Raw genomic sequence first — 23,727 nt, 5'->3', positions numbered from 1 at the left:
TCTATCTCAAAATAAAAACAAAAACAAAAACAAAAAATACCCCTGCACATGTGCCCCTAGAATCTAAAATTTTAAAAAAGGGGTGGCAAACTCAAAGGCCCGAGGGTACTGGCATTTCACATAAGTGAGTGAGATGATGGACATCCAGTGATGCCAAGTGGCTCACACTAAGACCAGGTGTGACACATCCAGCTGTTGTTACCTTTTACAGCACCTTTCCAGGTAAAGCCAAATGACTCCAAAATACCCAGAGGGCTGTCCGTTGTTCCACATGTGGTTGATTTGTGGTGCTGGTGGCTATGTGTGTCCAGACAAGTGCACCTCCCAGCTGCAGAGACAACCTGGCCTCGTGGCCAAGGAAGCTCAGTGGTGACACATTTCCCTGGTGACCCTCATGTCAGATGGATGTCTTTCAATCCCTTCCTCAGCAAGCCATCTCCTATCACTAGCCAATCCTAAAATCTCTTCTTCCTCTGTTTTTTCTTTCCTCATTTTTCTATTTTTTTCCATAGGCTGTTTCCATACAGGCAGAGGCCAGTGTCATCTCCAGCACCTGGGAGACATAAAGAGCCAGTGGCCTTCCTCTGAGATAATCTCAAATGAATATGCTTGACCCAGATGAGGGAAGGATCACACAGACTCTGTCGAGGTATGTGGCAGTTGATAAATCATTTTCAATAAGCTATTATTCTCTTAAAGCATTCTTGTTTCACTGTAAACAGTTGTTATTTTCTTAGTTGGGTTTAGAAAACATCCTACTATCCCCATCCTTGCAACTAGTTCTGATACATTTAGTATCTTAGTCACCTCTCAACTCCATGGACTCCATTTCCTAAGTGCCATGAGACATGTTCCTGGGGAAACCCTCGTCCCAGGCAATGATTTGAGAGCAGGAGGAGGGAAGCAGGGCCCAGTGGCTCTATAGTCAGGTCAGAGGCCTCAGCTGACCCCACAGGGGGTTCTGGAAGCTGGCTTCATCCTTCAGAGCTGTCCCTGATCGGTGCAACAGGCCAGGCCTTTATTCCGCCTTGCTGAGCCCTTAGCAAGGCTGCCTCTCTGGCAGGGGCCTTCCTGGGGAGGGACACAGCAGTGAGGTGGCTGCAGTGCTCCTGGGGGTGGGCTCCTCTGTCTGGGCCTGGGGTCTGGTCTGTGCACCAGGAAGTTTATGTAAGGGGAAGATTCCCACCTCATTTCTCTCTGGTCGAGATATTTTGTTTGTGAAGTCGCACAGGAGATAAGATTAACTTTTGGCTTTAAGAGTGTGTAACACTGAGACTCCAGCCTGGCTATGATGTATGGATGAAACATCAAGTTCTCTTTCTTTACACCCTCCCTCTTCACCCTTTCTGCTTGTTTTCTGTACAATTCTGTGACAATGTGCATGGTTCTCTCGCCACAAAACCTCTGCTGGCTCGCTGACAGCATTTTGTAGCTGTCTCTAAGTGACATCTAAAGCCTGTTGCAGGGAAACAGAATGACATGCCGCTATATTTTGGGGATACATAGAGCATTATCTGAAAGCCTACTCAGGAAGAAGTTTACAACACGGGCTTGCCTGTGCTGAGGTTGTTAGCAGGTGCGGGCTCCTTCGCCCCCATGTCCCACTTAGGAAGGCTCACCTGGAAGGCCTCCCAGACTGGATTCTCAATCTGTGCTTCACATTCGCCACCTGGTTCACCGGCGTCTCTCGTCAGGGGTCTCTCGCAGGTATGGCTGTGGTGGGTCGGCATCCAACGGCGGGGCAGAGATAAGCCACAGCGCTTCCAGGATCCCACGTAAAAAGAAAACAAAATTCAAAAGATGGTGCTGCGACCTGCGGTGTTGATATTTGCGGGGTGATGGATGAACGTGGCGAGCCAGGCAGTGTAGCCTGATCAGGGTGAAATGGCTGAGCAGAGGAGCAGCGAGTGAATCAATCATGGGACCCGCTCCACCCGCAGCTGGGTTCATCAGCTTCACAGCCTGTCTCTACAGGCTTATAAATTACCCCTGATGGAGGGCTGGCATGTTGGGCCAGGTTGTGGTGACTTCTCCAGCAGAGAGCAATAGGCTGCGGTGAACAGAAGCAACAGAACTTTGATGAACTCCGGTGAGATAGTTGGTGACGCTCTCCTGCTTGCTTTGATAAACCCATATATTTTGTGCCCAAGCTTAAATCCTCCAGCAAAAAAAACAAAGACTTGGACTTAATTGAACATACCTATGTAGTGTACCATAGCACTGGAGAGCGTGGCCTGCTTCAGTCCTGGCCTCACTTGCTAGTTATATGACCCGGATGGTTTACCTAATTAACGTCTTTGTCCCTTGGACTCCTTACTTTTGAAAATGGCAATAATAATATATGGGGCTCCTTCCTTATGAAACTCTTAGTTTTTCATAGAATTGAATTAGTTAATATTTATAAATCAGCATTAATAATTTTAGCAGTTGTAATTACGGGCTTAGATCGTATTGCCTGGTCAACCTCAACTCCACTCAATTTTGGAAGACTAGCTCATCTCTTCCTTTGCTGATAAACAACATCCTCTATGTCACCCTAAATGACATGTAGCCACGTCTACTCTTACTTATTCTCTTTCAATCGACAAAATGAAGTGTGTCTTCTGTTCAAGGCCAGCCCTTCTGTCTGCGACTCTTCACCTCCCCTTCCCGGTCTTTCTGTGTTGACTCCATGTCCTACATTGCCAATTACTGTTCTCTCTCTTCATGGTGTTTTGTTTCCTTTCTTTCTTCTTTTTCTTTTTGTGACAGAGTTTCACTCTTGTTGCCCAAGCTGGAGTGCAATGGCACAATCTCGGCTCACCACAACCTCCACCTCCCGTGTTCAAGTGATTCTCCTGCCTTAGCCTCCCGAGTAGCTGGGATTACAGGCATGCGGCACCAAGCCCGGCTAATTTTGTATTTTTAGTAGAAATCGGGTTCCTCCATGTTGCTCAGGCTGGTCTCGAATTCCCGACCTCAGTTGATCCGCCCGCCTTGGCCTCCCGAAGTGCTGGGATTACAGGCATGAGCCACCGCGCCCAACCTGTTTTGTTTTCTTCCTAGTAGTCTCCCGTCCTTATCCTCTCTAGATATCTAACTCTCTCCAGTTCAAAAACGACAAACAAATTAAACAAACTTCTGTTGATTCTGAATCCTAATCTAGTTACTCTTGTATTTTTCTCTCTCATACTCACCTAAACATTTCAAAAGAGTGTTCTAAACTTTATGTCTCTACTTCCTCACCTTTTAGTCATTTTTCTGTTTTACCAATAGCATCTTAATTATTCTATTAAAATGTTAAAAGGATCCTGATCTGTTGAAATTATTCTAGCAAAGTCACCAATGATTTTTTTATTGCCAAATCCAATGAACAAGTTTAGTCTTTATTTTTTTAGTCATTGCTGCTGATAATTCCTTTCTTGATCCTCTATTCTCTTGACTTACATTATGCCAAATTATTCTGATTCCTTAAAGATTGCTTTGGGTTCTGTGTTTTTAGTGTAGTTCCTTCTAAGTAGTCTCTAGTATGATTTTAATTACATTGTTGCATGTAAGAATTCCTTAGAAGAATGTTTTTAAATTTCCAAACAGTAGGTATTTGTTTACTTATTTTGCTGTCCTTTTTTTGTTGTTGGTATCTAGTTTTATTACATTCAAGTCAGAAAATGACCTGTGTATTTTGGAACATGTTGAAGTTTTCCTTTTAGTTAAACTATGATCATGTTTTTATCAATGTTTGATGGGCATTTGAAAAAATACATATTCTCTTCTTTGTATGTATACGCATATATGCAGATACATATGAGGTTTGTTAATCATGTTATTCAAATACCGTCTACCATTACTTTTTCGTCTATTTGGTTTTTCAGTTCATGAGAGTTTCATTAAAATCTCTTACACCATTTACTTCAAATATCTTTTTCTGTTCCTATGTTCAATGCATAAATGTTCATTACTGTGATACCTTCTTGGAGAATTGTACCTTTTATTTCTATAAACTATCCCTGTTGTACATTTCTCTCCTTCACTTGAATGTTCCCTCTTTTGCCTTCTTCAAGAGCCATTCTGCAGGGTTCCAGTCTTGCCCCTGCACTCTCATGTTACCCATATTCCCTGAGGAGGCTCCCGTTCTTGGGTGTCAAATGCCTTACACACACACACACACACACACACACACACACACACACACACACACACAGATATTCAAATTTAAAGCTTGAGTGCAGACATTCACCTGTTTCAGACCCACTGTGCCTGGCTTTCTGATGAGCCTCTCCACCTGGATACTGAGGTCTCAGAGCCCTGAACTCAGTCTGTCCAAAACTGCTCTCACCATTTCACCTGTAAACTTCTCTGGAGCTATCTTCTGGATCCCTTCATAGCTTCACCATTTACCCAACCATCAGATAAAAACCTTAAGAGTTGAAAAACTTAGGTCTGTTGACTTTTTGGGGCACAAGGAAAAATAATCTGGAGGAAATTGTGATTCATACATTAGGGAGAAATTCCTTTCTTAATTTTCACAGTAGCTTAAATGAAAGAGTGATGACCACCCTACCTCAGACGGCCACGTAGCCCTCTCTTCCAGATGAAATCAACCTGAGCATTTGAGAATGGGGGTCCTGGCTGAGGCCGCAGTGGTGGAAATCAAAGACCCCAGGATGGCCATCACGAGTTCTGAATCCAGGTTAACTACTAGGTGCTCTTGGGCTATTGGTTTCTGAGATACTCAATTTTTTTTTATCTTGGAATTATTATGAAAATTAAATACATTTATAAGGATGGAGGGTTTTTTTTTCTTGAGTGTACCAGAAAAATGATTTTCATTCGTTCTTTATCTGATTTCAATGATTTAGAAAGTTAATGAACACATGTACAGACTGACCTGTTTAATACTCAAACACCATCAAGACCATCTTTCTCTGATGTAGCCCTATATCAAAACACAATGGCTGTGGGCCCTTAAAATAATGTCTCCTTTATTTAAAGATATGTGGTCTACCCTCATTTTTCTCTGCCTTTGATAAATCACCTACATTCATTTAACCTTTTTCCTGAGTTTTCACTCTCCACCCCTTTAATCATTTTCACTGCTCTGTCTTGGACCCCCTCCAATTTCTCTGTACCTTTTGGAAAATTAGAATCCCCAAACTGCACATAACACTCTAATAAGGGCCAAGTCAATGCCAAATATAGCTCATGACACTCTTTCTTGTCACTTGAGTGACAGACAACACTGTTAAGACTTCTCAGTAGCTTAACAGTGTTAAAAGACACACATCTACATTGCAGACCCCAAGATCAAGCTTCAAGGATGTGATCGGCATGCACTCGTGGAAGAAACTTAATGCTGTTATTGATCCTCTCTGGAGAATGAGAAGATGTGCCCAGAATTTTTAGAGGATACAGCCTAACGTGTCTCATGCATGGACCCAAGGGAGCCATATTCATTCGGGGTTTGGGAGAAAAGTGCAGTGTTTGGACTTCCAGATTTTTGATAATAATAGAGACAATTCTCCTACCATTAAACCCCTACCATTTCAGGGTCATCTTGATATAGTTACACAGACTCTAGTTATTTAGCTTGCGTGATTACTCTAAGTTTCCTTCTTCCACGGAAAGAAAGCATTTAACTTTCTTAGTTTCAGAGTGGAGGGTTGCACAGGGACTAGTGAGAAATAGAATCTGGAGCAGGAGGCAAATTAGTGCTGATAAGTGGCCTGATGGGTGTCCTGGAAAGTCTGAAATATTGGAGGCTCATTACATGGAAGGCAATGTGATTCAGTGAGCTATGGAACCAGTGACGTAAGGAAGGAAATTAAATTGGGAGTGGCGGGCAGTGGGAGAGAAGAATTTGGTTCAGAAAATTTTACCAGGGTTAGAAGTTTAGGGACATTTGAGTGAAGATAGAAAGTGATGGTTTTCAGAAAGAAGGGAGATTGGGCAGTCCAGCGTAGAGGTGCCTTATTCTAGTGTGTGGTTCCTCCAGCCTCCTGCTGTGGAAAGCGGCTAAGCAGGTGGAAGATCTTGCAGCCAGACACCTGAGCAAGGGGCAGAACAGGCACACAGGTGTTCAGTTGGCATCCTGGAGGCCAAGAAGGTTGACAGCAGGGTCACTCTCCGCTAGAACCCAGAAGTGGTAGTGGGAGACGGCGAACCATGCTGTCGACTACTGTCTTTCTCAACTGGCTCACGGCAGGAACCAGAGCCGTTCCTCTTCCTCTCTCCTTGCCTGGATGAGGCTGAGCTCACGCTGAACCAGTTAAACTTTTCCCACAGTTGGGAATGATGGAGAGTGGATTGTTTTGGCTAGAACTAGATGAGGACAGGTGGTGCCACCTGCTACAAGTGATTTCCTTCCAGTTGGCTCTAGAGCCACCATTCTTGGTCTTTTGCAGTTTGGTGGGGCTGGTAGGGAGGGGAGGGAAGGGGAAGGTGGTGGGTAAGGGAGAGAATCTGGATTTGCAGTGAGTCATAATGGGCTTTCACAGGTTGGCAACCCCTTTCGGATACAGCAGCAGATGCATTGGCATTGAGAGATGATTGTATAAGGACATGTTTGAATTACTGATGTTCCAGGATCCCTGTGGTGGCCCTTTCTACTGCAGATGCTTGAGACCTTTCCACACTTCATCAAGGTGACAAAAAGTGCTTGTCATTTTAGAAGGCTGCAGTTCCTTGGAGCCAAGAGTCGTGATAAGAAGCCATCAGAGAGGCCTGTTCTCCTTTAGCTATTTTCCCTGGTGGGAAGCCGTCCGCCCACCGGTCCAGACACAAAAGCTGTCCAGGAGCTGCCTTTGGGCCTTCATGTAGTTCAACCACAGCAAGCCATTTGGACAATTTTTCTCTGGAGCAGGAAGTGGGGTGTCTAAAACTCACCTCATTAATCACTGAAGGTGGCACTCTAATCTCTTGCAAGCCTGGTTGTGTCCGAAAGCCCATACCTCCACGTGCTGGTCTGGTGTTTGAATACAGACGTGCCCAGTGTCAAAAGGGTTCTCTTGTGGGGCTGCTGTGGCTGAGGGCAGCCTGCTGTAGACCAGCTCTCTGAGCTTTCTGTGTTTCTCAGCTGGTGAAGGAGATGCCTTGTTTATAAATATTGGGAAGGAAAAGCAGGTGCAGGTGGCAGGGCCACCGTTGGAGGCAGAGAGGAGGTGGGGTGGGCAAACCAACCACGCATAGTTGGTGATTGTTCAGACGAAGATCAGAGACTCCTTCAGCTTCCATGGGCTGTTTCTGACTCTGTAAGGCTGCTGGGGGCCGCTCTGGCTGAGATTCTGGGGGCCTCTTGTCTTCCATTACTCTAGTCTGCTGTATGCACCTAAACCCATTTACAGTTCCAGAGGGCAGGGACAGTGAGACACGACACGCCCCTTCCTGAGGGATGGCCTCACAATTACCGAGGTCTACCTCGGCCAGACACTAAGCCTTGGCATACATTATGTTTGATCCTCACTCTGTCCCTATGGGATGGGCATTATTTCCGTAGTAGCTTGAGCGGGGGCACAGCAGGTGGGGGTAACTGGGAGATAATAATGTCCCTGGGGTAGGGATGATGACTGTATGGGTTAGAAGGGCAGGGAAGAGCGGGAATGCTGCCAGGAGGGGCAAATTAAACAGAAGCAACCAGTGTGTGGAGTGTGGTCTCCAGGCTTTCGAGGGAGAGGCCTGTGGCTGAAGCGGGAATCCAGGCAGATTTTGTTTTTCTGGCTAATTGGACGCTTGTTCACAGTGTCTTCCCACTCACAGAACCAGGCAACAAAGAAGTCTGTGGCGTTCACAGGAGGGAAACAAAGCAAAACGAAGCCCCGACCAGTGCAGTGCTATTAATTCAAATTAATGACCCTCACCTACAAATAAAGCTGGTGCCTGGCAGATCGCTGGCGCTTGGAGAGCTGCAATGAGAACAAACAGGGGCTTTGCCGTCTGGCCAGGCAATCTATGCCTCCTGCCTGTCGCTGGCCGCCCTGCACCCACCTCTTACAGGTGTTACCTGTCTCCTGCGAATTCTCCCATCCCACTCCCCACTTCCCTGGGGGGTCTGCCAGTCCAGGGTTGGCCTGGAGGGTGGGCTTATTTCATAAGAAAGGCCGACTGAAAGGGCCCAGATGCAAAGTTACATTGCTCTGTGGAACTGGGAGGACACCCACAGAGAGATGTGTCTGAAATGGGTGGAGGTCTCTGGGCATCGCTGGCAGGGGCGGGTGCCTGATTGTCATTTAGGGACATTTCTGCCTTGATCTGTCACTCTTATTTATCTCTGCCAAAATAAAGATGTGTTTGATGCTAAAGACTTCTTTTATTCAGCCTCTCAGTCACTCCAGCACGGTAGTCAGAGATGAATACAACGTTGCCCTTAAGCTACAACCTGATCTCAAAAACCCTTTGAAGAAGGTAAGCATAGTTTTACTTTAAGACTGGAGACTCAGGGAAGTTAAGAAATTCTCTGAAAGTCACTCAGCAAGTACATGTTAAAGACAGGGTACAAATCCAAGTCCTCTCATTCCAAAGATTTATTTTAATTTTAACACCTATCTGGTGTTTTCCCCTTTGTTCTCTTCGCATCAAGGCAGAACATTAAAATAACTAATTTTCAGAAGGATCACAGAGAGTTAGAACTGGAACCATCCTTGAAAATCCCCCAGTTTCCCTCCCAGACTTTGCAGAGTGAAGCTGGGGCCAGGGCAGTAAAGGGGAGGGGATGTCCTGCCCTGCACGTTGCAGTGAGGTGGGGGTGTCAAGGCCACAGGCCCGTTCTCTTTCACCCAGGAGAGATTCTCAACAGGGGAAAAGGCCGGGGCATGTGTGTTCCCATGCATGTAGCCGCATGTGTGAACACAGGCACATGGACCCCAAAGGCAGCCTGTGTGGTTTATGCCGTGTATGTCCTGCCCCTCTGTCATTCTGGTAAGAGCTGTATTCGATCCTGAGATAGCTTGCCTGCAAGCTGAGATCTTTGTCTCCTGCTCTATCTGAGGGGTCGGGGGAAGCCTTTCTTTGGAGTAAATGGAAATCCAGAGGATCCCTGCCCCACACTTGACCCAATCCCTGAGGATTACTTTTTCAGAGAAATTCAAACCCTGATTTTCTAGATTGCATCCTTGATGACGGGAGGCATTGCTGTTTAAATCACGTTTTCTTTTCTGTGAAGAGGGAATCTCGTTCTTCGTAAGCGCTTCCATACATCTAACTGCAAACACAAAGCCCCTGAAAAATTAGTGGATCTTGGATTTGTCCCATGTTTGCTAATTGCCAGAGACCTTTCTATTTAAACAAGTGCTTCCTTCATTGCAGTCTTTGCGCAAACACAGCTTTGGAGAGAGTTTATATTTTTAGGGGAAAGTAAAAGCTCTGCATTGTGCTATACTAGCAACTGTGGATGATGTGGAAACCTGGTTGCCAGGCTCAGTGTTTCCTGCTTTAGGAGCTGTACCCAAATGCTTCTCCTTGCTATTTCACTTCATTCTTTCATTCATTCATTCAGAAAATCCATACTGAATACCTTCTGTGCACCTGGCACTGTGCTAATTGCCGAGAATATAGAGGAGAAATAATTTCTAAACAATTTACCCAAGAACTTCACAGCCTATTGAGGAACAAAGGCCATCACACAGACGTTATACAGAAAACAATCATTTGAAAGTACAAAGTAAAGAAAAGGGACTTCTAACCTCTTCAACGGGTGCGGAGAAGGGAGTTATAGCAAAGCTTCCTGAAAGAGGAAGTTAAGTTATAACTTAAAATGAGGAACAGAAATTAGCAATGTGGAGAAATGAGGGATGGTCAGTGCAATTTAAGTTGAGAGAGTAGTGTTTTAAAAAGATTCATGGCCGGGCTCAGCATGGAGATCGTCTAAATATTTGGACCTGGACATCAGGTGAGCTATTCCAGGGAGAGCACATTTGCTGGGGCGATCCTGGAGCACATAGATTTTAATGGATGGGCAGGACGAAGAAGAGCTCATGGAGCACACTGGATTCCAGCCACTAGAGACCAGGGGAAACCAGGGCAGAGAAGTTAGAGGAGGGTAAAATTTCAAAGATAGAATTGCTAATAGTGTCAAATGCTGCACAACGATTACAAAAGATAGAAAAACTATCCATTGAATTAAAAAATGGTAGAGACTATGGTTGTCTTTAGGAAGGGAGGAAATGGAGTAACTTCTCTCAGAAAGCCAGGCTGTGAAGCAAAGGACAGAAACGGATCAGTAGATAGACAGGCATGTGAGACTGAGAAGCTGATCACCTCCACACCACATAGTTTAGGTGCTGCATTTGTGGTGGCCAGTCTTAGGGAAGAGGATGGCAGTAAAAACTGCAAATCATGAACTAACCAAACAGCAGGATGATTGGTTTGGGAAGGGAAGAAAGTTACTCCAAGGAGATCAAGAGAAAATGGCAAAGTTGGAACTACTCATTGAAAATAGTTTCCTGATTCATATATCAGGAAGAGTTTCTGATTATGAAATCCCTTTCTTACAGTGTTGTGATTAAGAACGTGGGCTCTAGAATCAAATTGCTTTGGTTCAAATTTTAGTTCTGCCGTTTACGAACCGTGTGAGCTTAGGAGCGTTGCTTAACTTCTCCGTGCTTTAGGTCGTTTGCTTGTTAAGTGAAAATGGTGATAGAACCTCCCTTGTAGGATCACTATCGCAATGACAAATAAATGTATTTTAAACACTGCATATTTTCTGAAACACAGTAATCATTCAATAAATATTAGCTACATTCTCCTTATAATATTTTGCATCTACGTAGTGCTTTTAATCATATGTAATGTTTGCAGCTTCTACACACGTTTATTAACACTACAGAACAAGAAAGACTACTAACTGTGAAAATAGCGTGGTATTACATCTACATGGTTCTTCCACAATTTAAACCAACTTATGGGAAGACTGAGACCCAGAGATTTAAGTAACTTTTCTGAAGTTATACAGCTAGTAGGCAGAGACATAACTTATCCCTATATTTTCTGATTTTATGTTTGGTGTTCTTCCTCTTATTATTATAGAATTTCAGATTTCAGGAGGACTTTCGGTTGGTGATTAGAACAAGAGGGACTTGTTATATTATCCCCACCAAAATGTTATTTTTATTAGTATTTTCCTCAGTCAACATTTTGGTTAATATATCTTTTTACACTTTTACTTTCAACGTATCAGCACTTTTTTAAAATGTATGTTGTATATTTTGCATTTTCTTATATGGTACCCGGCCCATAGCAAGCACTTCTCTTTCTCCTTTATTGAACTTCCTTCCCCTTCTTCTTTGCTCTTTTTCCCCTTCTTCTCTCCCTGTCTTATTTTCTTGGTCTCATTTCCTTAAGATAATGATCCTCAAACATAGTATTCTTTAGAATCTCTTGAGGAACTCGTTAAAAAGAAGAGTCCCGGGTTTTACCTGAGAGATTGTAATTAATTAGGTCTAGGGTCAGAACAAGAAGGAGCATGTATTATAAAAATCTCCCTTCCACTTTGGGAGGCTGAGGCAGGTAGATCACGAGGTCAGGAGTTTGAGACCAGCCTGACCAAGATGGTGAAATCCTGTCTCTACTAAAAATACAAAAATTAGCCAGGCAGGGTGGCAGGCACTGTAATCTCAGTTACTCAGGAGGATGAGGCAGGAGAATCGCTTGAACCTGGGAGGTGGAGGTTGCAGTGAGCTGAGATTGTGCCATTGCACTCTAGCCTGCTGACAGAGTGAGACTCCATCTAAAAAAATTTTTTTTAAACTCCATTCATTCTGTTACTGGTGGATCTTCTCTTGAAAATAGGTTTTCCTCAGTGTTTAGGTTAAATCCATGGAAAGAATTGCAGTTGCTGAATGAGTATATTTTCATTTTGGGGAAAAGGACATAAAGCCACAGTGTTGGCAGGTTCTGGCCGTTCATGGGATTTGGAATTTGGAGAGAGATTTGCTAGTTTTACTATCACATGTGGAAAGCAGCTGATCCAAGAATGGGATAGCAAAGGGGAGGTGGCTACTGCTGGGAGAGCTGGAAATACACTTGGCTCTGAGGGAGGCAAATGGGGTGCACTCTCGTTTCAAACAGGCCGCTGAAATAGCTCTGGTTAGGGATGAGTTTAATGAGTCCTGCCAACTATTTATCCTTCCATTCAATAAGCATCTATTGAGACAAGTATGATGAGAGGAAATAAGAATATAATGATAAGAAAAACCTAAACCTATTTCCAAGGGAATCACAGTTCAGTGGAAGCAGGTAGGGGCTAGGGGAGGAATACAGTGAAGTGGAAGAGACCGGAATAAAAGGTTACAGACCGGTGAGGCTACAGTTGCCCTGAAAGTTCCTTGGGAGGCTTCAAAGAGAAGTGGAAATTGACGCTGGCTCTTGATGACTAAGTAGAATCTCCCCCAAAGTGGAAGAATTTATTGCAGCTGATGAAAGAGCTTGGTGGACAGTTATATTAGTATAAAATAGCATGATTGTCGCTCATCACGGGGTTCAGTGAATAATTTTCAGAACCCAAAACTCCTTAAATCACCTTTCTTGTCTCTCTTTCAAGGTTCTGCAGCATCGGTGGTGCATTATCTGTTTCTCCGGCCAGCATCGGTTGCTCCTCCTCAGGCCGCAGTGGCCTCTGGTTCCCTCCTTCCTGAGTGGTCTGTAGTTTGCTTGTCTCGCTACATTTCCATGACCTCTCCAGCTCCTTGCGATCAGTGCTTCTCCCTCACTGTCTCCTTCAATCGGCCTCTCTACTTACTGTATTTGACTGCACCCATCTTTCTGTTAGTCTCTCTTCATCCTCTTCCAGCTGTGCAAAAACAGCCAAGTCATCTCAGATACTGACTTACTATTTTCTCAGAGAGTTAACTTCTTTCAAAGGAGTGTTGGTCTCTGAAGACGATGAAGGGGAGGTTGCCGATTGCAGGGACCTCATGGGAGATCATGACTGATGGTGAAATTTCAGCATGATGATAATGAGGACAATGATACTATCAAAACCTGAGATTTAAGGAATCCCTTGCAAAGGTATATAGGAGTGTGTTGAGGGGCCTCTCTTCTCCTGTAGCATGCTGAGCAGGAGGTTTGCAAATAGTACTGCAGTTGCTTATCTGGAAGGTCTCTCAGTTTCAAGAAGATTGGGGCTTAGAATGCCGGATAAATCTCCTGCCAAGTCAGCAAATGATAAAGTCTGTCAGACCGTGTGACTCACCAATAATTCAGATCTCTGTCCATCGCCGCTTGACTGCACTTACGTTTGGTTTCCATTTCCTTCCATTTTCACAAGTCTCATATGTTTTGTTCTAACCTTCCCAATGGATATGTGAGATGAAAAAACAGCCAGCCTATATTTGGGGACCACAGTAAATCAGACAGAAAAAGATGGTGGAGTCTGGCAAAGTCTCCTTTCTAGAAGAGTTACCAAATGTTACTAAGCTGTCTAATTTCCCTTTCAAAAAGGAGAAGAGATGCTTCAGGCAGTAGGCAGGAAGCCGGGTTCCCACGGATGGGTGGGTGCAATGAAAGAAGGGAGAGAACAGGAGTGTCTATTTAGTTTGTGCCCCTGATTTTAAGCAGAACATCAGTCAAATCACACCAGGAAGGTCCAGGTTCTTTTTGTATTTAAATGCTGGAAAAAGACACAGTTTCTGTAAAAATTATGAAAAAATTATTTTATAACCTTATAACTTTTGTAGTAAGAAATCCATAATCAAAATTAACAAATATTTACTGAGTCTTAATTGTCATTCATCGATTACTTCTTATGTCCCAGGAGCTGTTCTCAGAGCTTGACATACAAGATCCTATTAGAGCCAAACAGTGATTACATTAAGTGTTACTAGATTTATTGTACAGATAAGAAACTGAGGCATAGAAAAATCACTTCTTCAAGGTCACATGGGCGGTCAGTGGCAAAGCCCTGGTTTCTTTGACTTGAAATTGTGTGCTCCTGGATGCTGCTCTCTACTGTGTACGCACAAGACACGAAGATGTGCTTAGAAGTATCACGGTCTCTATTTTCCATGCACACATCTTGTTATAGATTCTAAATTCTTCACACTTCATTTAAACCTGCTGATTCTCTTTTACTCTTAGAAAAGAGAAAAATAAAAAATGGTTAATCTTAATCATAAATATAAACAGTTACTAAGTCACTTTTTAAAACTTATTTTGGCCAGGCGCGGTGGCTCAAGCCTGTAATCCCAGCACTTTGGGAGGCCGAGACGGGCGGATCACAAGGTCAGGAGATTGAGACCAGCCTGGCTAATCCGGTGAAACCCCGTCTCTACTAAAAAATACAAAAAACTAGCCGGGCGAGGTGGCGGCACCTGTAGTCCCAGCTACTCGGGAGGCTGAGGCAGGAGAATGACGTAAACCCGGGAGGCGGAGCTTGCAGTGAGCTGAGATCCGGCCACTGCACTCCAGCCTGGGTGACAGAGTGAGACTCCGTCTCAAAAAAAAAAAAAAAAACTTATTTTGATGGTTAAAGGAATCCTATAACCCATCTTTCGGTGCATTATCAATTATTATTGTTGTTCTCTGTGTTTCGAAGCTCTTACTGGCATTTCTTATGTGGTATATTTCTAAGTGAATATATTACTTTTTATAGAGAATCAGTGTTATGTCCTAGGAGAGAAAAGAGTCCACCATTGTTATAGACCAATCTGTTCTCATAGTGGTCTTCTTTCTCTCCCCTCCCACCAAAACCCTCAACCCTAACTCTGAGAGCAAGTAGCTAACTGTGATCTCTAAAATATTATTAATGAGAACTCAGACTTGTGAGTTTGTGGGCACTTGGAAACTGTGGCCTTCAACATCTGTGCTTTTCCCTACAGTTCTACCCCTTGCCATCTTCCCACTGCACACAGTTCATCAGAGCTGCTGCGTGTATGCCCTGCTGTCTTTTAGCCAGGCCGAGGTGTATACATAAACTAGGCTCATCCTAGATGTCTCTTTCGAATTTGAATCTTAAGCTAAGTGAAAAAGAGACTTAAAAGGCTTGTGTTTTTCTATTTGACCATCCTATTTCTGTCACATAACCATGCCCACATTCTTGCTTCTTAGACATGTAGAGCTGTCTTGGTTTTTGCAGATTTCCAACCTGAGTACTTGACTTTTTACGCCAGAATTCCTGTTTGCTTAAATTGGCTAGAAGTGGGTTCTCTTGCTTGCAACCAAATAACCTCAACTAACTCTCTTCCTGCTTACCCCCCCCCCCCCATTCATTCATTTAATCAGTAAATACTGAGAATCTACTGTGTTCCAGGTACTTGGCAGAGACTGATACTATAGCTGTAACCCTGGCAAATAACATCACTGCTCTCAAAAGACTTCCCATGGTGGGAAAATCAGAGAAATAGGCAGTTCCAGTTTGTTATAATAAGGATCCTATTGCACTTTATGGAAAGTGCATCCACTTAAGACTTCCAGAAAGGTCAATCAGAGAAAGCTTCCTGGAGGAAGTAAAATGTATACGCAAAGTGGAAGGACAAGTAAGAGTTTGCCAGGTGAAGTGGTGGGGAAAGAATTTCTCAGACAAGGGAAAGTGGAGGATCTATGGAGGGAAGAGACAGCAGATGCATTTGGAGAACTAAGAGCAATTTGACCTGGCTAGAGCATAGAACACCATGGGAATGGGGATGAATTAGATGGAAGATATGGAGCAGATAAAAACAGATTATGAAGGACTTTATAGGTCCTCCTAAGGAATTTCTACCTAAATAGAGTCAATGGGAAGCCACTGAAGAATTTTAAACATTAAAGTGAACTACGGTTTTGTGTTTTTGAATGACGTTCCTGACTACAGGATAGAAAATGTCTTGTCTTGGAGGAGGGCAGATTGGCCCCCTGCAGGCCTGTGGCCAGAAACCTAGGCAATGACTGAAGCCAGAGTTGCAACAACGGGGATGGAGAGCAGAAGACTACAGAGGGAGTAAAATCTGGATTGCAGATGGCATCATGGTCTTTTGGACAAGGGATTGAGGCTGAGTGAGGGCAGAGCAGAGGATGAGGAACAAGTATGTACTGTGAGCAAGCAGGAGGAAGGTTGGGCTATGCACGAGACCAGAAGCACAGGCACATGACCAGATTCGGGGTGAAATAACGAATCCCTTCTCTCAAAGTTGGCCTTTGGCCTGTGCCCTCTAATCTGAAAGTATTAGAGAGTATCAGCAAGATAAGCCAAGTGCGTATGTGTGAATTTGTGGGTAGTGGGAATTAATCTTTTTGTTCTGCTTGAAGAATGAGAGAATGAATGAAATGTGTGAAAAGGTGAGGGTCTGCTTTGTCTGACGATCCTACGCAAAATGTGAAATGATGAGCGTCCTGGGTTAAGCTTTGCTGTTTGGAGTTGGGTCTTTTGGGAGAGAAATCGTTCTTGGCCACAACAGAGCTGGTTGTGCATTCCATTAGCAGCAAGAGCCCATGGTGTGTACACCTCCGGGCCGTTTGTCTCACTGAGAGCTGGGTGTGTGGGAGTGTTTACACCGGGGCTCTTTCAGCCCAGGCTGGTGGATAATGAATGAGTTTGTTTTTGAGCTGGTGAGTTGGAGCTGACACAATGCCGGCAGGTGCCTTTGTCTCAATCCCCTCCATCCGTCTTTATCGGATTTGCCAGACTCTCCCTCACTCTCTTTTCTTTCTTCCCTTTACATTGAAGGCAGCTGGGAATGGATCTGCAGGAGGACTCTCCCAGGACAATAATGATGGTGGGAACGTCCTCTGTGTGTTCATGCCTTTTCTGATAATTGTTGTCCACCCCCAACCTGTCTTCCACCGTCATCTGTTATGTCTTGAGTAGACCAAGGAGAATTGCATTCTAAAGAAATTGTTACCAGACATTTCCCAGGATGATTTTTTCCCAGTAATGAACTTAATTGATCTTTCACTTTTTCTCTCTGTGTTTTTGTCTGTTTCTTCACAGAGGATGAAGGGGAATGTTAGGGACTTTAGCTATAGTCTCATGTGGACTCATTGTCTCATAGCGAGTTTCTTGTTTCCTTCTCTGTCTGAAAACTTCCATTTAACCTCTAGACCCGACCTGAATGCCATCTTCTGGGACACCTCGACCCCTCCCACTTTGCTCCTCCTGGTTTTCAGCGACAGTAACCAGCATATTCAGTTGCCCAAGCCAGAAACCTGACTTTGACTCCCTCCTATTCTTCATCTCCCACATTGCATTGATGATCAGATTCTGTCACCATAATCTCTTAATATCCCTTATTACTTTTGCAGCTATACCCCCATAGCATCTTTTTTTTCAGGCCACTATCATTTTTGGTCAAAATTTTAATTGTAGAATTAGGATCTTAAAGATTCAGACAGATTTTTGTAGAGTTCATATACATTATTGTTTTTTTTTCATCTGAACGATTCTAAGAACATCCTAATTGTTAGAGGCAGGAACTTCCTGCCTTCAAATGTGTCCTATTTGCACTTCCCTAGTCCACGTTTAGAGGATATAAAGAAAAGCCTGACCATTTTATTCCCTTGTTTAAAATTTTTCAATGGGTTTCCACTGTTCTTAAGATTGGACAAACTACTAAGCATCTTATGGCTAAAGTCAGGCTTACAGTTGGAGCTCCCTTTTCCTTGAAAGTCTCTTACGGCCGGGCGCGGTGGCTCAAGCCTGTAATCCCAGCACTTTGGAGGCCGAGACGGGCGGATCACGAGGTCAGGAGATCGAGACCATCCTGGCTAACACGGTGAAACCCCGTCTCTACTAAAAAATACAAAAAACTAGCCGGGCGAGGTGGCGGGCGCCTGTAGTCCCAGCTACTTGGGAGGCTGAGGCAGGAGAATGGCATAAACCTGGGAGGCGGAGCTTGCAGTGAGCTGAGATTCGGCCACTGCACTCCAGCCTGGGCGACAGAGCGAGACTCTGTCTCAAAAAAAAAAAAAAAAAAAAAAAAAATCTCTTACTATCATTTCCCTTAAAGGTTTGTGCTCCAAATTAAATATGTTAGCATTTAACCTTGTACTTCCTTCTTCCTAGGATGGCTGTGCTCTTCCTCCTTTCTCCTTTACTGTCACCTGGATACATTCCACTCACTGTTCATTTCAACTTGCATGTCGTATCTCCCAGAAATCTTTTCCTGACCTCCTGCTAGCCCGGGCCACACGCCCTCCCATGTGCTCCAAAAACTCCCCATATCACTCATGTCACCATTCATTACAGTGTGTTGGAAATACCTCTTTGCATATTGCACTAGACAGTAAGCTTTTTTTTAAGGGCAGGATTGCATCTTATTCATGATTAGTTTATTCTTAGTGCTTGTTCTGGTATATCAGGTGCTTAATTATTAGAAGGCCACAGGAAGTATTGTTTATTATTTCCTCTGGATTCTCTGCTAGGCACCTTGTTTATATATTTATAAAGGCATGAACAACGTCGCTTTGTAATTTTCGGTTATGTGTTCATGTCCCCCACTAGGTGGTGTGTTCCTCATTGGCTGGGACTGTATTGTACTCATCTCTGTATCCTGTATGGGACATAATACAGTTTCTAGACCATAGTAGGCACCCACTACATGTTGGTTCTTGCTAGACATTGAAGGTGCCGTGATGAACAAATCCTTATGCTCTCAATATTGATATAGTTTAAGTTCCTGTCATTAATCAGCTATGTGATCTGAAAAAACAGCATTCTCACCTATACAATGAACAATTCCTCCATGACTTTTTTTAAAACTTAAGGCTCTTTCTTCCAGAACCAGCATTCTAGAATTCTGACACTTGATGCCGTGTGCGTGCTGCTTATGATGAGATGGGAATGGCATAAAAGATGTTGGAAGGTGTTGTTCTTTTTAAAAGCCTTCTCTGTGTTGCAGCTCATGCTCAATTTGTATAGCTGAGGCTGGTTTGTGGGTGTGGGGCCCAAGATTATGTTCTGTTGTTTGCAGGAAGCCCCTCTTAAATCCCTAGGTCCTCAGGCAAGCCCCGTTATCTCTATATCCAGGCAGCCCCAGGCAGCCCCAGGCAGCAGATCTGGAAATCCTTGGGAGATTACCATGGAATGCAAACACTCAGCGCCACCCTGTGCTAAGAGCCAGAGGTGAGATGGAATGGGAGGGAGTTCCTGCTGTTGCAAAAGCCTGGTAGCTGTTCTGGTAAGTTTTAGGAAGTAGCTGAGACTCTCGATTCTTTTTCTTGTCCTAGTGTGGATGCTAAGTTTGGGAAGACAAAACAGACTATATATGCATGGTCTTTCTCAATCCTGCCCAGCAAGGATGATGTGGAGAAGATCATCTGGGCGCCTCTTGGCAGAAGGTAATCACTTCCCAAGATCCTGGTGAACATCTCCGGGAAGAAGGGGACTTTGCCTCCCGAACAGACACCCAGTAGCTGTCCCCTTCCATCTTCTATGAACACTGAGGGCACACAAGGGTATGATTAAGCTACACCCTGCCTCTCCCCTTCTCAAGAGGTGAACAGGGCATTCATGCAGCCTGGAGCTCCCGTTGCGTCCCCTATTCCTGGGAGCACCTCAAGGCTGAGTGTCAACTGCTCACAGTTACCTCCTTGGCTCCCCAAAGCCCATCTCCTCACAGGAGCCTGGCTGGGAGGCCAAAGTTTGCAAATCCGTTTGGGGAAATAGAAGCCTTTTAACCTAATTTCTTCCTCAGAATTGTTTATGTCCCTGATCAAAAAAGCACTCTTTTACCCTTGCAGTATCTTCTAAATGATGTCAGATGTTACAGATGTCACCCGGCGGCAGGATTCTCGCGTTTCAGGCTGCTTAATGCTTTGGAAATGATGTAAGGCGAGCTCTGAGTGAAGTGCAGTGGTGGGGAAAGCTTATTTCCAGGGTCCAGCATCCCCAACCCATCTGCATTAGGGAGACCCGTGAATTATGGCAGCTGAGCAGGCCTCAGAATGATGGTTCCCGCAATTGCTGAAGACAGGCCTAGGAAGCTCCATTTACCAAAGTGCCCTCCAGTGGCGTCTTTGCTAGCAGGCACTGAATGTGTATAATGGGGAAGTCCTGGAAGATTCTCTCTCTTTTCTGACTTGGTTAGGGAGGGGCGTCTGTTCTGAGGTGCATAAACCCTAATGATTTGGGTCAGATTTAGTGCCATCGCTATCTTATTACCTGAGGGTTCCCCAGCCTGGCCTGACTGCTGGAGAGTGAAGAACAATGGTACCCCAAAGATTAGGATGTTCTTATCTACAAAATGGGGACAATGGGAGCTCTTTTTCACAGAGTTTTTCCTCAGTCACTTTGTGAATCCTCAGATGTGATACGGAGGGCAGTTGGCTACCTCAGAGTTTTCACATCATTCTGTTTATTTCCATCGTAGCATTTATCACCCTCTGAAATTATCCTGTTTATTTTTTTGTTTGTTGTTTATTGTTTGCTTTCTTGCCCTAACACCCATTGAAATGTAAGACCTACAGTCAGGGAGTTCTGTATTTCCAGATTCTAACTATGTTAGATTAGACTGTAGCAGGCCAGTGATCTCTCTGAGAACAACTAGACATTTCAAGTAAAAAACGTGGATTTGAAGACTGAGGCATTGAGGACTGGAGGTCCAAAATACCCTCAAAGGGCAATCCTCAGGGGCGTAATGTGATATTCCACAGATCTTTTCTGGGAGATTAGGTAGTGTTTTCTGATTCTGGGCTTAAAACAAGGGTCTGAGAATTCAGACAGAGTTTCAGGTCAGAGGACCACTGCTAAGATGCCCAGAAATGAGCAGAACTTTTGGCAATCTTCTGGGAGCTAGAGAGACAAAAGTTACAGATTTGAGGGGCTAGGATCCTGGTCAGAAGGGTAGGCTGGAGAATTGAGCCAAAATTTGGGCAGTGTTTGCTCAAGATGTCTGCCAAAGTCTGAGATTGCAGAGACAGGAAGCTAAGAACCTTAGCATAAAATCTGTGAAAAGCAATGCACAGACTGTAGTAGTCTTATAATAATAAGAAAGCCAGAATCAGAGTTAAGAACCCACCAATGTGGCCGGGCGTGGTGGCTCAAGCCTGTAATCCCAGCACTTTGGGAGGCCGAGACGGGCAGATCACGAGGTCAGGAGATCGAGACCATCCTGGCTAACACGGTGAAACCCCGTCTCTACTAAAAAATACAAAAAACTAGCCGGGCGAGGTGGCGGGCGCCTGTAGTCCCAGCTACTCGGGAGGCTGAGGCAGGAGAATGGTCTAAACCCGGGAGGCGGAGCTTGCAGTGAGCTGAGATCCGGCCACTGCACCCCAGCCTGGGCGACAGAGCAAGACTCTGTCTCAAAAAAAAAAAAAAAAAAAAAAGAACCCACCAATGTGAGTGGTACCTGGTGAAAACCCCAGGCTCTCTGGCAGGAGTTGAAGGGGAAGCCAGCAGTAGACAGAGCCTTACCAAAGCTGTGCTCCTTCCTCACCGTGGTGTTGTTAAGGTCCCAGTTCCACATTCTCTGCCCAGCAGAAGAAGGGGCCAACTCTCTCTGGAGGAATATAATATCATTTGGAGCTGCTATATGTTATTATTTTGGGTGTGATGCAGTCAGTAAAAAAATTGCCAAACCTGACAAGCAATGAGACTGAAAACCAAGAGGTGAAAAAACAGAGTATAGCTAATTCTAATACCCAAATCACCTCTAGGTCTTTATCAGCAAAAAAGTGAAAAACAGCTATAATTAAAATAGGCTGGGTGTGGTGGCTCACACCTGTAATCTTGGCATTTTGGGAGGCAGAGGCGGGTGGATGACTTGAGGTTAGGAGTTCGTAGTTACTCAGGAGGCTGAAGTGGGAGAATCACTGGAACCCAGGAGGTGGAGGTTGCAGTGAGCCAATATTGCACCACTGTACTCCAGCCTAGATGACAAAGTGAAACCCTGTTTCAGAACAACAACAACAATAACAAAACAACAACAAATATTCAAGAAGATAGAGGAAAGAGGGACAAAAATAGAATTTCAATAGAGATTTGGAATTTATGCTTTTAAAATCAAATGGTGTGGTGTACTCAAATCTACACATAATAAAATTTTATAAAAAACACTCACACAATCTGAATAAGTTCTTTACTTTACAAATAGTAGTATTGTACCAACAAGGCAACATTATTGCTTGTTTTGATAATGTACTCTGATAATGTAAGACATTATCATCACATATATAAGAACTCTGCTATTTTCGCAACTTCTTGTGAATCTCACACTACTTCAAAATAAGAAGTAGGTGTTACTTCAACATAAGAAGCTTTAATATAAAATGACTGAAAAACCAAATGTAAATTCTGGAACTAAAAAATACAATAGCTGAAATTAACAACTCAATACATAAGTTTAACATTAGATTTCAGATAGCAGAAGAGAAGAATACAGGTCAATTGAAAATATACAGACTGAGGCACAAAGAGAAAAAGAATAAAAATACATAAAATAAATTAGAAAAAATATTGAATAGAGTAAAGAAAAAACTAAAATAATGTAAATGTAGCTCCAGAAGTAGAAGAGAACTGGAATGGGTTAGAAAAAAAAATTGAATGCTTGGTAATTTTTCCAAACTGATAAAAGGCAGCAAACCACAAACTCAAGAATCTCTATTAGGATAAATGTAAAGCAAGATAAATATAAAGAAACCCAGGCACATCATAGTAAAATTACAGAAAATCAAAAACTAAATAAAAAGTTGACATTACTTTTAAGAAGACAGTAAGAAAAGTTATTCAACAGACTTTTTAAAAGAAACAATGGAAGGCAGAAGGCAATAGAATGGCATTTTTAATATGTTGAAATAACAACTCCCCAAATAATCCTTTATATCAGGCAAATTTATTCTTAAAAAACTAAGAGCATTGCAGACATACAAAATTTTAAAAACTTGTAACCACTAAATGTACACCAAAATAATTAATAAATATTTCTTCAGACAAAAGAGAAATAAACCCAGATATAAGCAGGCAAGTACAAGAATAAGGAACAATAGAAAGGATTAGTATGTAGACAGATACAAATGAATATTACCTGTACAAGACAATAATAATAATTTCCTGTTTTGTGGGTTTAAAATAATGTAGAATTAAAATATGTGTTAATTAAAAACAAAGAATTTGGGAACAGAGTTACTAGATTTAAAATATTATAGTGTTCTAGCATTGAAAGGCAGCATAAAGCTAATAATTTTTTTAGGATGTAATTCCTTTAAAATGAACATTGTATTAAATAATTTCTCGGATACCTTCCAAAAGAAGTATAACTAATAAGCTAATAGGGGAGGAAAGGGATATTTAAAAAATGATTAATCAGAAAGAAAAGTCAAGAAAAGAGAGGAATAAAACAAACATAAAACAGACCAATCAAATAGAAATAAACAGTAACCTGGTAAACAGAAGTTCACAACTTTTGGTAATTACATTTAATGTAAATGGACTAAATAGTTCAAGGAAAATACTAAGATTTTCAGACTGGATATGTTCTACTTATAAGAAACATGCCTCAAATATAACATTACAGAAAGTCTGAAAATAAAAGAATGTAAAAAGATGAAACATATAAACAGGAAATTAAAATAGTTATTGGTTCATATTATACACTCAATAAATAATTGTTGATTAAATTTATATTATTCTTACTCAAATCCTGATGCCAGCAAATAATTCCAAATATTTTGTGTGGTCTTGTAAAAAGGCATATTTGACTTAAGCATTAATATTTACTGACTATGTTGGTGGTTGGAGATAAATGACTGTAAGGCAAAAATTTTAACATGAATAATTAGTAAAATTTATAATAAAGAGGAGTCTTTTGATATTCAAAGTATTGTATTGTCTGCATATTCAGCTATTAAAAC

General features: G+C 42.9%; 1 long non-coding RNA gene across 1 annotated transcript in view; it reads left to right on the top strand.

Moving 5' to 3' along the window:
• The window catches only part of LOC144334502 (uncharacterized), a 184,519-nt gene extending 180,635 nt beyond the window's left edge, over positions 1-3,884 (top strand). The window contains exon 4 of the long non-coding RNA XR_013404444.1: positions 513-3,884. This is a non-coding gene — a long non-coding RNA (uncharacterized LOC144334502). The remainder of the gene's footprint in view (positions 1-512) is intronic.
• The last annotated feature ends 19,843 nt before the right edge of the window (positions 3,885-23,727 follow it).

The sequence above is a fragment of the Macaca mulatta genome, chromosome 14 (genome assembly GCF_049350105.2).
Source record: "Macaca mulatta isolate MMU2019108-1 chromosome 14, T2T-MMU8v2.0, whole genome shotgun sequence".
NCBI classification, from domain to species: domain Eukaryota; kingdom Metazoa; phylum Chordata; class Mammalia; order Primates; family Cercopithecidae; genus Macaca; species Macaca mulatta.
The sequence above is the reverse complement of the archived record's forward strand: the minus strand, read 5'-3'. Positions and strand labels throughout refer to the sequence as shown.